Raw genomic sequence first — 14,748 nt, 5'->3', positions numbered from 1 at the left:
AAACAGAATCCACCTCTAATTCATATTTGTACTATCTTATGTGATAAAAAAAATAATGCTCAAATATAGTGGGTGCTCAAAAAAACATTTGTTTAGTGAATGAAGCCATCCTGGAGAACTTAACATAAGGAATGCATTGAACAAAACAATTGCTAATAGAAAATAATTTATGCTTGGCTTTGGCAAGCATAGATAGGTACATAAGCCAAATTTGTGAGCAATAATTTTTTTCCTCAGAAACTTCTTTAACTTCTTCAACCAACTTCAGTCCAAAAAGCCAGGTCATCTGTGCAGCCTCTCTGTTTAGTAGTTATAATAGCCAAAAACTGTAGATAAACCATTTTATATCCCACATTTGCTTTCCTATAGACACAGTCTACATGTCACCAACAGAGAAGCTCAAGTCCACAGGTTTTACCTTTCTTTTGGCACCCATTATGACCATTTCATTCCTACTTAGTGCTGCTTCAATCACAGGAGGGGATCTTCAGATTACTAAAATAATTAGCCAAGTAAACAGTCAATTCTGATGTAAGGAATAATTGACCATTGTGCTTTTCAACAATGTACTAAACCATCACACAAAGCCTCAGTGTAAAATGTTAATAACCACTGGTTCCAGTCTTTTTCCTTCTTTATTCCTCCACCTTTTCCCTGCCCTGCCCTACCACCTTTTCCTGCCAAGGAAGCTTGCAGAAGGATTTCCTTACGTCTATTGTATGTGTTATTTTCCATCTTTTCATTTGGAACAAAGGCTTGCTATGGTCTTGTTTTAAATTTTGTGTTGGACCAAGGTAGCCGTTGGTTGAAGTGGAACAAAGTGAAATCTAGTCTGGAAAATGATAATGCTGCTTTCCAACTTCTCATCACTGCATATTCTGCCCGCCTTGGCTCCAGAAAATTCTCCAGTTATTTCCTTTTGGCAGTACCATTTTAGTGCACTTAATAAATCTGGACTTATGAGGGCGTAGAGTAGCCTTCCCAGCATTTTTTTAATGTTATGGACATTGCTGTTTCCCTTAGAGAGAGCTAAGTAAAACACCTCCTGCTCTTTGTCATTTCTGGCTCTGCTGTCAGTTTCAGGTTTTGCCGCTCTTGGTGCTGCTTCAGGGCAGGCAGAATAAGGATTCTTCTACCCAACATGATTCAACAGGGTCCAAGGGAGTCCTGAGGCTCAAAATTTTTCCCCTCCTGGAAGACAATCAGCTTCACCCTTTAAATGTATTGGGTGCTTAAAATTCCCCCATTATTTATCACCATAGATTATTTATCTCAACTGTCACTTTTCTACATGAAGCCTCTCATGATTTCCTCTACTCAATTCAGCCTCCCACTCCAGATATAATAAATCAATCCATTATCTTGTTTCCATGATTAAAACTAATCATATTGTATTATATAATTAGTTTTTTATGTTTCTGTCTCCCCTACCAGACAGTGAAAGTCTCAAAGGTTAGAACCACATCTTATTAGTCTTTGTTTTCCCAGCATTTGAACAGTAATTAATGTTCCATGAATGAGTATAGTGCCTTAGATTCTACCACACAGCATTCCTTTGGATTCCTTTCCTACAAAGCTTCTTCTTAAATGTGAATACTGTTGGGTAGAATATCATGATGTAATACTATTTGGGCAATTATCATTGGTAAACTATTAAAGCATTTCTCTTGAGAGAGACCAAGATGGGGATGAAAATACTGGGGGCTAGAGAGTCTGCCAAAAGATGATTTAAAAGGGAGAGAAAAGGCTCACAAAGTGAGGCATCAAAGATTATCTACTTGATGATTTTGTTTTTTAGGCCAAATCTATCTCTCAGCTCAAGGCTAATTTACTACAGAGAATTATGCTTTCAAACTTTTTGCCCATAGAAGATGAAGGAGTTGACTGTCACAATTAATCTAGAGATGCATTTGTATCTGCAATATAACAGGGTACATGGAACCTTGCCTAAAGCCAATACGCCTTTAGGCTAGAACTCAATAATGATGCACTTATAAAAATGTTCCAGCTATTACCAAAAACGCTGGCAAGCTGAGGGGCTCTTTTCACAGCCAGTCCTCTGGGGTTCTCCAGTGACTCAGTGTGCCCCTGCTACACCCCAGCTCATTAAGTTGCTGGGTTATACAGACAGACATTAATTACTCAGAATTAAGTGCCTGTGTGTAAATGATTATTTTGGATAATTCCAAAGGTTATTCTAAAGAAGTACCATTAACTCCCTAGTGATTTTGACTTATGTTCAAAAAACTTTACTCAGGAAGGCCAGTCACCCCTTGACTGAACTGGTTTGCTTTCCAATCTTCTTCCTGGCTCTCCTCTCTGTAGAATCCTTAGCATCTAAAAAGATTGTCTCCCCAGAGATTAATAAATTAATTAATTTATTTAATCAGGACCCCTGAAAAAGTCTCAATAAATATCTGAATCACTCTCTGACTGGCTGTTGTGTTGCTGACACAACTTTTGTGAACAGCCATGTTAAGGTGCTTCCAATAGAGGGCTCACTTAAGAAGCAAGACAAGGCTGAAACTCTGTCCATATTGCCCTCACCACCACAGCTACTGCTCTTTGTACCAGCAGGCTTCCTGGGACCAGACAGTTTTAGGTATTTGAGCATAATCTTTTTTTAAACAGAAAATTCACATTTTAATTTTTCCCCCAAAGGTAGTGATTTTTCATTAATATTTGCATCAAATTGAAAGTTTCCCTTTAGGTGGTCCCCTTGCCCACTTCACACACACCCCTTGCCAAAATATTAGCATTAAGATTAATATCTGATAATTAAACTATAGAATTCACATATCATAATGAGGATTTGAAAAGTCATCTTGAAAGAGATGATCATTTCCATGATGATGAGACTTTAAACCAGATAAGAGGCTATGAGCACTACATCATTACACTCAGAAAGTTCTTGTCTTGCTCCCTTACCTACCCTTGACATGTTACATAACTTTTTGTACCTCAGGTTCTTCCTCTTTAAAATAATAATAATAATAATGATAATGATAATGATAATAATAATAATAAAGACCTATCTCGTAGGATCGTTTGGGGTGTGTATCAGTGAAATGATACACCTAACACAGTGTCTGGCTCATAATAGGCACTCAATAAATGTTAGAAATTATTATTATTAACCTCCACTGACAGAATATATATTCAGATTGAAGCACCGACCTGTGCCTTGTACTATGCAAGAAAAGGGCATAGAATCATGAAATTTCAGAATACCAGAGATAAAGAAGAGAGTCTAGTAGAAATGGGAAATCCAGATAATTTACAAAGAATTGGAAATCAGAATAATATCAGACTTCTCAACATAACCACTAAAGCTTTAAAAGAATGACTAATGCTTTAAAAATGTTGAGAGAAAGTGATTTTCAACATGGAATTCTGTGTAGAAACAATCTAGAGTGATGGAAGAATGATACATTACCCTCAGTATCCTCAGAGAGAAAAGATAATGTATCTGTAAAACAAAAACAAGATGCGATGAAAACAGGAACTTAGTGAAAAAAGGGGAGATAGAAAGAATTCTTGAAAGAAATTTTTAAGAGATTTACCAGAATAACTCAAAAATAAGTACTGGAAGATAAGGTCAAGACAATATCTTAGAAAATAGGGGAATCATAAGTCAAAAGAAAAGACAATAGAAGATAAAAGAAAATTAACAAATTCAGGAATAACATTCAACAAATAATAGCTCCAAAGAGACAGAGACAGAAAAGGAGAGGAATAAAATTATCAAACAAAAATATACATCTCCTTAAACTGAAAGACATGAGCCTCCAGGTTAGAACACTCCATCCTGTGCTTTATCATAAGTGGAAAAAAAAATACTATGAATGAAAAAGGCATGTAATCAGGAAAATTCAGAAGCATTGCAAAAGGGAAAAACCCACATGGCATACAATAAGAAATCAGAATGACTTTAGTTCAACAACTGCTGGAGACAGAAGAAAATGCAATTATAGACTTAAATAATAGCCTTAAACATTCAGATGCACAACCAATCTATCCATCTACTATGAGGATAGAATAACACATTTTCAGACCTACAGCTCAAAAATTTTATCTCCTTCGTACTTTTTTAGGTAACTCTACCAGGGATGCTTTCCAGCACATGAACGCATGCTCCAGTAAAACCAAAGCAAAGTGAGATTTGGGATTGAGGAGACAGAAGTTCTATTATAATTTAATAACAAAGAGAAGTCCTATGTAACAGAGGAGGAAAGTCTAGGAAGACAGCAGTGAAGCAGACCTGGAATAAAAAGTAAGTCAAGAGGATAGATGACTCTGAGAGACTGGTATCTGAGGGGAAATGGAACTGACAGCTTATATGATTGTTTGAGCTTTTGTAAATAAGATTTAAAAACAGTTGGCAGATCCATTGGAACACTTAAGAAAAGTTAGCAATAGACACGTAGAAAACCAAGCAATAGAAATTAAAACAACCCACATTCTGGTCACGATTTCTAAATACCATTTCCCAATAAAATGAACTGAAACTCTTAGAGAAATGGCTAATTCTAAGGCCAAGAAGGGAAAATCATACAAGATGAAACTGGAGCATTTTGTAGTGTCAGAAAGTAGGAAAGTACTCAAAAAGCATAAGCATGGGATCATATCAAAGGGATGCAGGAGTCAACCTGAAAGAACTTCCAATGGCCAAAGCTGGAACAATTTGAGCAAGAAAATAAATAACCCAGTATATGACATAATCCAAAGTATAAAATAAATACCTATAAATTCATACTGATATAAATAAATGACAATAAATAAATAAATAAGTGAGAGAGAACAGACAAATATTTAAGGGGGAAAAAAAAAAAAAACTTACGTAGATCTCTCTCTCCCTTCCAGGAGATGAGGCCTAGTTATGCTTTTCTGTGAGTGTGAGCCAGACCTTGTGATTTACCTCCAAAAAGTGATTATATAGAACAAGGATAGTAACTTCACACTGGAAAATACTAGTAAATACTTCCTTGGCCAGCAATTAAGGTTAGCACCACCAGTGATAATTCATGATTATGTTATATATCCACTAATGTGATGAAAAGGGCACTCTCTCTCTCTCTGAGTCTGTTCTTCCCGAAAACCCATAATCCCAATCTTTAAAATTTAAACAAACCCTTATTGGAGAACATTTTACAAAACATCTGCCCAATACTCCTCAAAACTGTCAAGGTCATGAAAAGCAAAGAAAGACTGAGAAACTGTAACAGACCAGATGGGACTCAAGAGACAGGACAACCAAATGCAATGTGACACCTCAGGTGGAATTCTGGAACTGAAAAAAGATGCTAGTGGAAAAATGATTGAAACCCTAACAAAGTTTGGGGTTATTAGCAATGTACCAATGTTGGTTTTTTAGTATGGACGGTGTACCGTGATAATGTAAGATATTAGTGGAAACTAGTTGAAAGGTGTATAGAAACACTCTTTACTATCTTTGCAACTTTTCTGGAAATCTAAAATTATTCCAAAATTAAAAGTTTATTTTTCATAAAGCACCAGTTAACTCCAGGAAATCAAACATTTGTATAAAAAGAAAATATAATTCAGTATACCACCTGGCTCTACAGTAAATAATACTTATATTGTCACAATAAAATAATTCCAAATACTGATTTAACCAAAAATTACAACATCACTATGATGGAAGAATGGGAGGGAAGAAAATAGAGGAGGTGTGTGAAAGAGACTTCAGTCTCATTTATCAGAGGGAATCAATAGGTAATGTAAAATATGAATAAACTAAGAAATAGCAGTGTACAGATGTTATTTTCAAATATGGAGGTAGGTAACAATACAAACAACTAAAAGAACTGAAAGCGATTGGAATTAAGACATAAGAATGGGGAAAGGGACTGCTATTTTTTGTATTTGGTGTTTCATTTGATTAAAACAAACAAAAACCTCTCTTCAACAAAATACCTGGTCTTTTTTTTCCCTTCGTGAAATCAGAAAAGAGGTTCAAGAAAGAAAATTCTTTACAGCTTTATCTAAGCAGTATCTAGGAAGGAGTTACCCCAATCTGTGAAAGACATAGCCCTCCTGTGACCAATATTATCCCTATTTTATGCCTAGTATTATTCTCACATAGTAGGTCCACAAGAAACACTTTTTGAACCAACGAAGTGAGTATATGAGCCATGGGGGTTAGCTCCCACTCTGTACTGGGCACTAAATATATATCATCTCGTTTAAATTCACACACAAAAAAACTTCAAGGTGAGTATTATTTCCACTTTACAAGTTATGAAACTGATGTGTAGAGGTTAAATATTTTGCTTATTGTCACACAGTTAATAAATGGCAAGTGTGATCTAAACATAGTTCTGTCTGGCACTAAAATCAAGTTACTTTAGTGCTCATACCACCCTGCTTTCTATGAACCTCATGGAAAGAACGAGTTAAGGACCAGAATGGTGAGGTGTTAGTCTGAAGAGGCTTCTTGGAGAACTCAAGCATGAAATAACCAGAAGGAAACAGCAGAGAACTCATAATCCATCAAAACAAAATTCATGAAAGCCCAGAGGTAGAAAAGAACAGGAAATGATAGGGTGACTGGCTGGGCTAGAGAATAAATACAAAAGGGAAATGGTTAATATTTCTAAAGCTTCTTAGTATCAAGCTATGAAGGCTTCAACCACAATTTCACCAACTCTCTTTTAGCATTAAAGTTAAGAGTTGGACTGAAGTTAGACTACCTAATACAAATCTCAAGTCTGCAACCTTAGGCAAAATGACCTTTATGTGTCTTGGTTTCTTCATTTGTTAAATGAGGAAAGTAATTGTCTAATCCTCAGAGTATTGTAGTGAGGGTTAAAAGAGACAAAACATTAAAATTCACAAAACTATTCCTGGCATATTAAGTGCTCAATAAATGCTGGCTATGATTGGTTCTGACTTGACTAGTCATAAAACAAAGTTGGTGCCCTCCTCCAGCTCAGCCCAGTGCATCTTTGTAGTGGATTAACTGGTTGGAAATAGGAGATGCTGATGTATTTTCATGGAGTCAGACAAACTTAACAACAAGGAAGGCAGGATTTTCTAATCTATCTGTGCCACAGGAAACCCTTTGGTCCCTCAGCCAGTCTCTCTCTTTAGCAATGTGAATGAAAACAGGCCATTATTGGACTGCCTCACATCTAAACATCAACTCCGTCACATTGCTTTGATTCATTTTTCATTCTTTTATTTGGTCAAAACATTTTATTGGCACTTTCCATGAGCAAGGAGCTCTGCTAAGCCCTGTATCAGATATAAAGACACAAAGTTTGTACCTCGTTACCTCTTGGTTGGGCTCTAGCAACAGCACCATTACTTATCTCCCTGCCTCCTCTCTCTTACCTGTCTATGTCAATTTATACAAAGCTCCAGATAACTCTTTTGAGAGTGTAAAATTTGGATCATGTTGTTTTCCCCTCAAAAATCTTTTGTAAAGGCTTTTCCTTCCCAAATAAAGTTCAAACTTACAAACTTGTCATTTACAGTCCTCCAGCACCTAACCTAAATTCACAGCTCTTATTTCTCTTTATAGGTTTACTACATAACTCACATGGACGCTGAATTGCATTGCTGCCAGAGATTTCCACACTCCATTTGAAATCCCTCTAGCCATTGAAATACTATGTATCCTTAAAGATCAGCTCAAAAACCACTTTCCCTTTCAAACCTACATTCATCCCATCCACCCAGTCCACCAACAAATATATGTTGAGCATTTCCCATGTTCTGGGTACCACACTAAGGACAAGGATACACAAACTAATGAGAAAGTAAGACTTCCCCACTTAAGAAGCTCAGAGCCTAGTGAGGGGGAGACAAAATTTACTCAAGTAAGACTGGTTTGAATAAAAATATCTAGACGGGGGGGTGCCTGGGTGGCTCAGTCTGTTAAGTGTCTGCTTTTGGCTCAGGTCATGATCTCTGGGTGCTGGGATCAAGCCCTGCATCGGGCTTCCTGCTCAGCAGGGAGTCTGCTTCTCTCTCTCTCTCCCTCTGCCCCTCCCCACCACTCATTCTCTCTGTGTCTCAAATAAATAAATAAAATCTTTTAAAAAATAAATTAAAAAAGAAATAAATAAATACACGGGGAAATGGACCAATTAGGAATTGCCAATGTGATCTAGAGGATCCAGGAGCAGTTTCAAAGAAGAGTTGGCACTTGGGCTAAGTGTTGAATAAGCAGGCATCTACTAGGCAAGCAAGGTGGTAAATAGCACACAAGGTGGTGAGGACAGCATAAACCAAAGAACAGGGCATGAAACCATATGGCAGCCCCAGAGACCATCGGTAGACGGGTTTGGCATGGAACGTGAGTAAGAAACAAGGGAGGGCTGGTCTCATGTGCCATACTAAGAACACAAGGCCTTTTTCTAGGGGCCACAGGAGCCATAAAAAGCTTTAAACAAGTAGGTCATATAATGAGATTCCAATTTTAAAACATTCTCTGGCAGCAAGATAAAGGATGAATTGGAGGGGGTGTGATGATGGAGGAAGGGAGACCTGTTAGGATTCTATTCCAGTTTTCCAGTGAGCTGAGAAAGGCAGGACTAAAGCAGGGGCAGCAGGCATACAGTGGAGGGAACTAATTGAGGAATGGTGAAAGGAGAACAGAGAGGATTTGGTCAGAGTCCAGATATGCGAGGATAAAGAAAACGAGAAGTGGAGGATGACTCCCAAAGCCACCCTCTCCCAGAGCTCTGTCTTCGATGTGGGGAGGGTAACATTTGCTACACAGGAAATAATATAAAAAAAAAGTAACAGGCACATATCAGCAATAAAGTTTTGTAATTAAGAGGAGCAATTTCAGTGACTTCTTCAACCCACAGCCTCTGCTTCAAAGCAATTTTCTGAATCCAATTACGCAGACGATGATAAAAGGCTTACATATCTAAAAATTAACCTTCTATTTCTCCAAATATCCTGTTTAAAATATTCATACCTTAATGGAGATGACTATGCCCTATTCATTTGGGATTCCTCATGGTACCTCATTCATGAATTTTATTCCAGTGGGTCTGAAAATCCTCAATTACAAAAGTGTCATAGAGGTTACTATTTTCATCAGCCAAATACACTAAGCAGTTAAGGATTCTTCCATTTACTTGTAGGTATCACATTTGCCTGTGCAAATGAATTTGAGGTAAATCTAAACACCAAATTTTGTTTGAGCACCTATCAGTTTCACCAACTACAAAATATAGCACTAGGACACAATATCCCTTTAAAGTAGATTTATTGGCACATTAGGTACAAAATAAGGACTTGCCCGACGTCCAAGAACAAGTAATTAATGGTAGACTTTGAACACAAACCTATCCAGGATCCAGGTTCTGTTGGTAGCTCACACCATTTCTGAAGTGCCAGAACCCGTGCAACAAAAAAGGGAATTGGAAAGTCCCTACTGAATAGCATGGCCATGTACTTCAGGTGGTAGATCGGAAAAAGCAAGTTGCAGTTACAGCATATAAAGGTAAGAAAAAGATAGTGAGTGGTTTAGGTGTTGGGAGATAGTTCAGCTGAAAACTAGTATCTTTTTGCTGGAAAACAATATTTGCAGCACATAAAGTGGATGAAATATTAGTAATCAGAATATTTGAAGAACTAAAAGAAAAAGATGATCAACCCATCAAAAAATGAGTAAAAGAACATGGACCAGAATTTCACAGATTAGAAAACACAAATTGTCCTTAAATGTATGAAAAGAGGGGCACCTGGGTGGCTCAGATAAGCATCTGCCTTCGGCTCAGGTCATGATCTCAGGGTCCTGGGATCAAGCCCTGCATTGGGCTCCCTGCTCCACAGGAAGCCTGCTTCTTCCTCTCCTCTGCCTGTGGCTCTGCCTACTTGTGCTCTTTCTCTCTGTCAAATAAATAAATTTTTAAAAATCTTTTTAAAAATGTATGAAAAGATATTCAACCTCATTAACCATCAGAAAAAGATGTAAATTAAAACACCACAGTGATATCAAATTTTGTTTATATATTAACAAAAATTTTAAAAGTCAAAAGCACCAAGAGGCAGCAAGAATAAAAGCTTTTCTTACTTATTAGTAGAGGGAGTATAAATTGTTAAAATCATTTTGAAAAAGTTTGACATTACCTAGTGAATTTAAACATGCTTATACTTTGACTAGAAATTCAAGTCTTATCTATGTACACACCCTAGAGAAAATTTTCATACATGTGTTTATGAAGAGACATGTACAAATGTCCAAAACATTGTTTATAGTAACAAAAAGGAAAAAACCAAATATCTATAAATAATAGAATGGATAAATAAATTGCGGTATGTTCATAAGATGGGCTCTATATAATAGCTGAAATAAATCATCCACAGCATTAACATGGATAAATCTCAAAAGCAAGTTTCAGAGAGAGAAGCAAGTAACAAGGAATACACACAATAGGATACAGTTCATATAAAACTTCAAAACAGGCAAAACTAAAGAATCTGTCTCATACAATTCATATATAGGTGATAAAATCATGTAAAAGCAAGAATATTGACACAAAATTCAAGATAGTGACTATTTCTGGAGTGTGATCAGGAAGGGGCACAGAAAAGGCTTTTTAGTCACTGATAATGTTCTAGTTTCTAAACTGAGAGGTGATTGCAAGATGTTTGTTTTAGCATTATTCTCTAAATGGTACATATATCATAATTTCATATCATAATTTATTCACAATGAAAACTTCTAAGCAGTAAAAATCTTAAACTAAACTAAAAGAAGTAACAACTGCATTTTTTTACAATGAGTTCATGTAGGTTCTTTGCCAGCGTGTGGTCCAGCATAGGTGGGCTTCAGGAAGCAGGCTCTCCCACAGGTGCCAGCAGGAAAAGAAGAAAGTGTTCACGGCAGTTGTTCATGGTGATTAGGATCCAGCGCAGAGAGCTCCTTCCCAGAGCTAAAATCTCTCCACACCTGTCCACCATAATCCCAAACCTGAAACAGCAAGCAAGGAACAGAAGTTTAGTACTTCAGTGGCCAATGATCAGAACCCATGATACAGGATCATGGGAGAGAATGAGCAAAAGGACTATCCTAGAGAATGCGAGTGGAATGATCAAATTTTGTACTCTTGTCTTTCCCGGTCTTTTTTTCCCACCTTGTAAACTACTCAAGGGCAAAGTCTGTCTTCTGCTTTATTCTACTCTTTGAAATCTTTCTTTCACATCTCAGATAGCTTTCAAGTAAAAATATACTGTGTCTGTCCAACAATGGGATAGATTACTTGATGAATACATAAGGTCACTCCTGGGGGCCCTGGGGGGCTCAGTCGGTAAAGGGTCTGCCTTCTTCTCAGGTCATGATCCCAGGGGGACCCTGGGTTCAAGCCCCTCATGGGGCTCCCCGCTCAGCGGGGAGCCTGCTTCTCCCTCTGCCTCTGCTGCTCCCCCTGTTTGTGCTCTCTCTCTCCCTCTTTCTCTCTGTCAAATAAATAAATAAAATCTTTTAAAAAAATACATAAGGTCACTCCTGAAAGAGTATGGTCCACTCTGAATAACTACCTTGGGACATATTGACTTCTCAGCCAGAAGCCTTGTTCAACCCCCAAAACCTGCTGTTTTCCAAGGCATTTTGTAAACCTCTTTTTGTAAGTCATACATACATACAAATGTGCAAAGCCAACCTCTTGACTTTAGAGTCACACCTCCAATTTTACTAAACCAAGATTGTTCATTTTGATTAGTACCGGATTCACTGACATTATGAAGAATAGCAGTGCTTCCCACAGAAGAATCTTTTGTTCCCTTAACATTAATTGAAGACTATGCTTCAGACTCTAAAATCAATTCCAAGTTAGGTGCATGTTCTAAAGCCCATGAACAGCTATGGGATAATAAAAAGAGCCCCAGAGTTGGAATTAGAAGTTCAGAGTTTGAGTTTGGGTCTGCTGCTTCCCAGCTATGCTACCTGAACAGGTCTCAGTATCTCTAGGTCTTAATTCCTGAATGACTGATTGATCCTTAAGAGTTGGCTAACTCTCTAAAATGGTTGCTAGAAGGACCAAGTAAGAATTGTATGAAAGCACTTTGTAAACTGCTAAACAATGTGTAAATGTAAAGAGTCTTAATTTTAAGCTTAGAAAGTATACACTGAGTTTCTTTTACAAGAGATCCAGCTTTGGGGTTAGAGATCTTTGTATCCCCTTTCCAGACCTACTTGCTGATTCCAGACAAGTAACATAATCTTTCTAAACTGGTTTTTTTAGCTGGAAGATTGGATTAGTTAATAGGACCTACCTCTCGGTGTCAGAGTAAAGGATTAAATAAGGTAACGTATGTAGATACTTAGACCTATCCCTGGAAATAGTAAGTGCAAAATAAATGTTTATTGCTATTGTGTGCAATGAAAATCCTTCACTGGGCTCCTCCATACAAGTTAGACATTCTCTTTTCCTAAGATCAAATAGTTTATAGTTGATACTGATTAATGGAAGCAAAATCAACTTGTCTTGAATTGTTCATGCTGTTGGTAGGTGAACTGCTAAACAAAGTTTGAATAAGTATAAACATAATCAGTGCTACTGTAACTGCTCATTCCCCCAGTGGGGACTTCTTTCTTGCTTTGATAGATACTAACAAATGAGGTGCTTGTGTAGGGTGTGAGGAGGTGCCTTTCCTCTGCCTTCAACTACATGTTTGGGCCAATCTAGACTCAATTCAGCCCTACTGATTTCACATATTAGAAAGAGAACTTTGAGAATTTATAACCACTCATCATTCAAGCATTAATTGAACACTGATTGAACACCACTTTTGAGGAAGGGGTTGTATGAAGTACTAAACATAAAAATGAAGCAGACCTTTTTTTTTTTTTTAAGCAAGATGGTGGAGTAGGACCTGACTTCTCACATCATACATCATCTGGATGGGAATCTAAATTTTCTGTTTTTTTTTAACAAGGAAAATATATAATGAAAAATAAGTATTATAAAGGAAATCAGATATTTTTAGTGATGCTAATGTGGTAAACTCTGCTGTGGAGTTCACAAAATCTTTATTTTGATAACTTTATGCTTTGATAGAAAAAAAAACCCCACAATTGTTGCACAACTGAAACAACTTCAAGCAGAAATGGAACTATTATAAAGATGTTTGAAGATCAAAAAAAAACAAGGTAAATGCAGTCAACCAGAGACAGACAGATGCTGTTTGACAACCTAGCTGATGAACAGGATTTTAAGTAACAATATTTTAGACAGGCTCTCAGGTATGCAAAATTCCAATATGAATGTAGTAATTATTCAGGAACAGCAGGATATCTTTACCTTTTTTTTTAGAGTTTGTTTCAGTAATGGATAGAACTGTTTTGAGTTTACTCTGAGGAAAAGAGTCCTCCGAAATCCTAATGCAGCCATAGAAGGCCTCACATGATGAAGAGGAAACATAGATTCTGTCATTCTTTTACTCTTGTCTCATCATCAGTGAACATGGCTCATTCACTGGTCTCTGTGTTCTTCAATTAGCCCCAAAGCAGTTAATAATATTATTAGTCTCTTCTTTTATCAGCCACAATATCTTGAAATAATTCAGACCATGTGCACCCACATTCTCCACTATTTGGCTACATGAGTCATAACAAACATGTTGGAAAATGCAAGCAGGTGCTAAAAGCCCTTCAAAGTTGTTCAGTAAGAGTTTTTCACATATAAAGACTATTTCAGTTTGTTGAATGAGGAGATGTGAGTAGGTGCTTATGGACTTCTTGGTGGCTGGGCTTGAGGATTTCCTTGAAAATGCTGCTCTTTTCATATTTGAGAGCTTTGGTTGCATCTAGCAGTATATCAGTATTAAATATGCTGGCACAGAAACTGAACATGACCCTAGAAGAAGCTGAAAGGTGTATTCTGAATTTATTAGAAATACAAGATTGATTCTAAAATAAGCCATATGGTGATGGGCAGTCTCACCTCATCCACAAGTAATCAAAAAGAACAAAGTCTCTCATTTACAAATCAGATATTGGCCATGAATATGGAGAAGAAACTTAATCAGAATTACAGGACAGAAGTTCCCAACTGGGCAACTCAGGACTTTGGTTCTACTGCATACCAAATGTATTTCCCCTAAACTTGCATATTGAAATCCTAATCCTGGTGTTATGATGTTTGGAGGTGGAACCTTCAGGAGGTGATTAGGTCTGAGGGTAGAGCCTTCATGAGTGACATTAGTGCCCTTATAAGAAGAGGCCAGAGAGCTAGCTCACTCTTTCCACCATGTGAGGGTACAACAAGAAGTCAGCCATCTGCAATCCTGAAGAAGACTCTGACCAGAACCTGACCATACTGGCATCATGATCTTAGATTTCCAGCCTCCAGTGCAATGAAAAATGAAGTTCTGTTGTTTATAAGCCACCCTATCTGTGGTACTATAACAGCCTAAACTGACTGATAGCCCCTACTAACGAATTATAAAAGAAATATTTAGAAAGTCAATATCATAAATCTATTATAAAAGAGTATGATATACATTTTAGAAGTAATGAAATTACTGTGTAGAAATTTGGGTACAGTGAAATAAATCAGACCTAGATCTTGTCCTCAAATCATCTATGACCTAATAAAGAAGAAAAAAACAAAAATAACCAAAATGCAAAATGGAAACTTAAAATGGCATAAAAGATGATAGAGTTAGGTTCTGTAGGATTTCAGAAGATGAGAAAATCCTTAAAGCTGGAGGAACCAATGGAAGATTTATGAAGACATGGGCATTTGATCTGGGCATTGAAGA

The 14,748-nt window shown here is 37.1% G+C and overlaps 1 pseudogene; it reads left to right on the top strand.

The window, feature by feature from the left end:
- The first annotated feature begins 12,843 nt into the window (after positions 1-12,843).
- On the top strand, positions 12,844-14,218 carry LOC145721127 (eukaryotic translation initiation factor 3 subunit E pseudogene; annotated as a pseudogene).
- The last annotated feature ends 530 nt before the right edge of the window (positions 14,219-14,748 follow it).

The sequence above is a fragment of the Leptonychotes weddellii genome, chromosome 4 (assembly GCF_054177405.1).
Source record: "Leptonychotes weddellii isolate Sample4059 chromosome 4, ASM5417740v2, whole genome shotgun sequence".
Classification (NCBI taxonomy): domain Eukaryota; kingdom Metazoa; phylum Chordata; class Mammalia; order Carnivora; family Phocidae; genus Leptonychotes; species Leptonychotes weddellii.
This window is presented reverse-complemented; position numbering and strand designations above follow the sequence as displayed.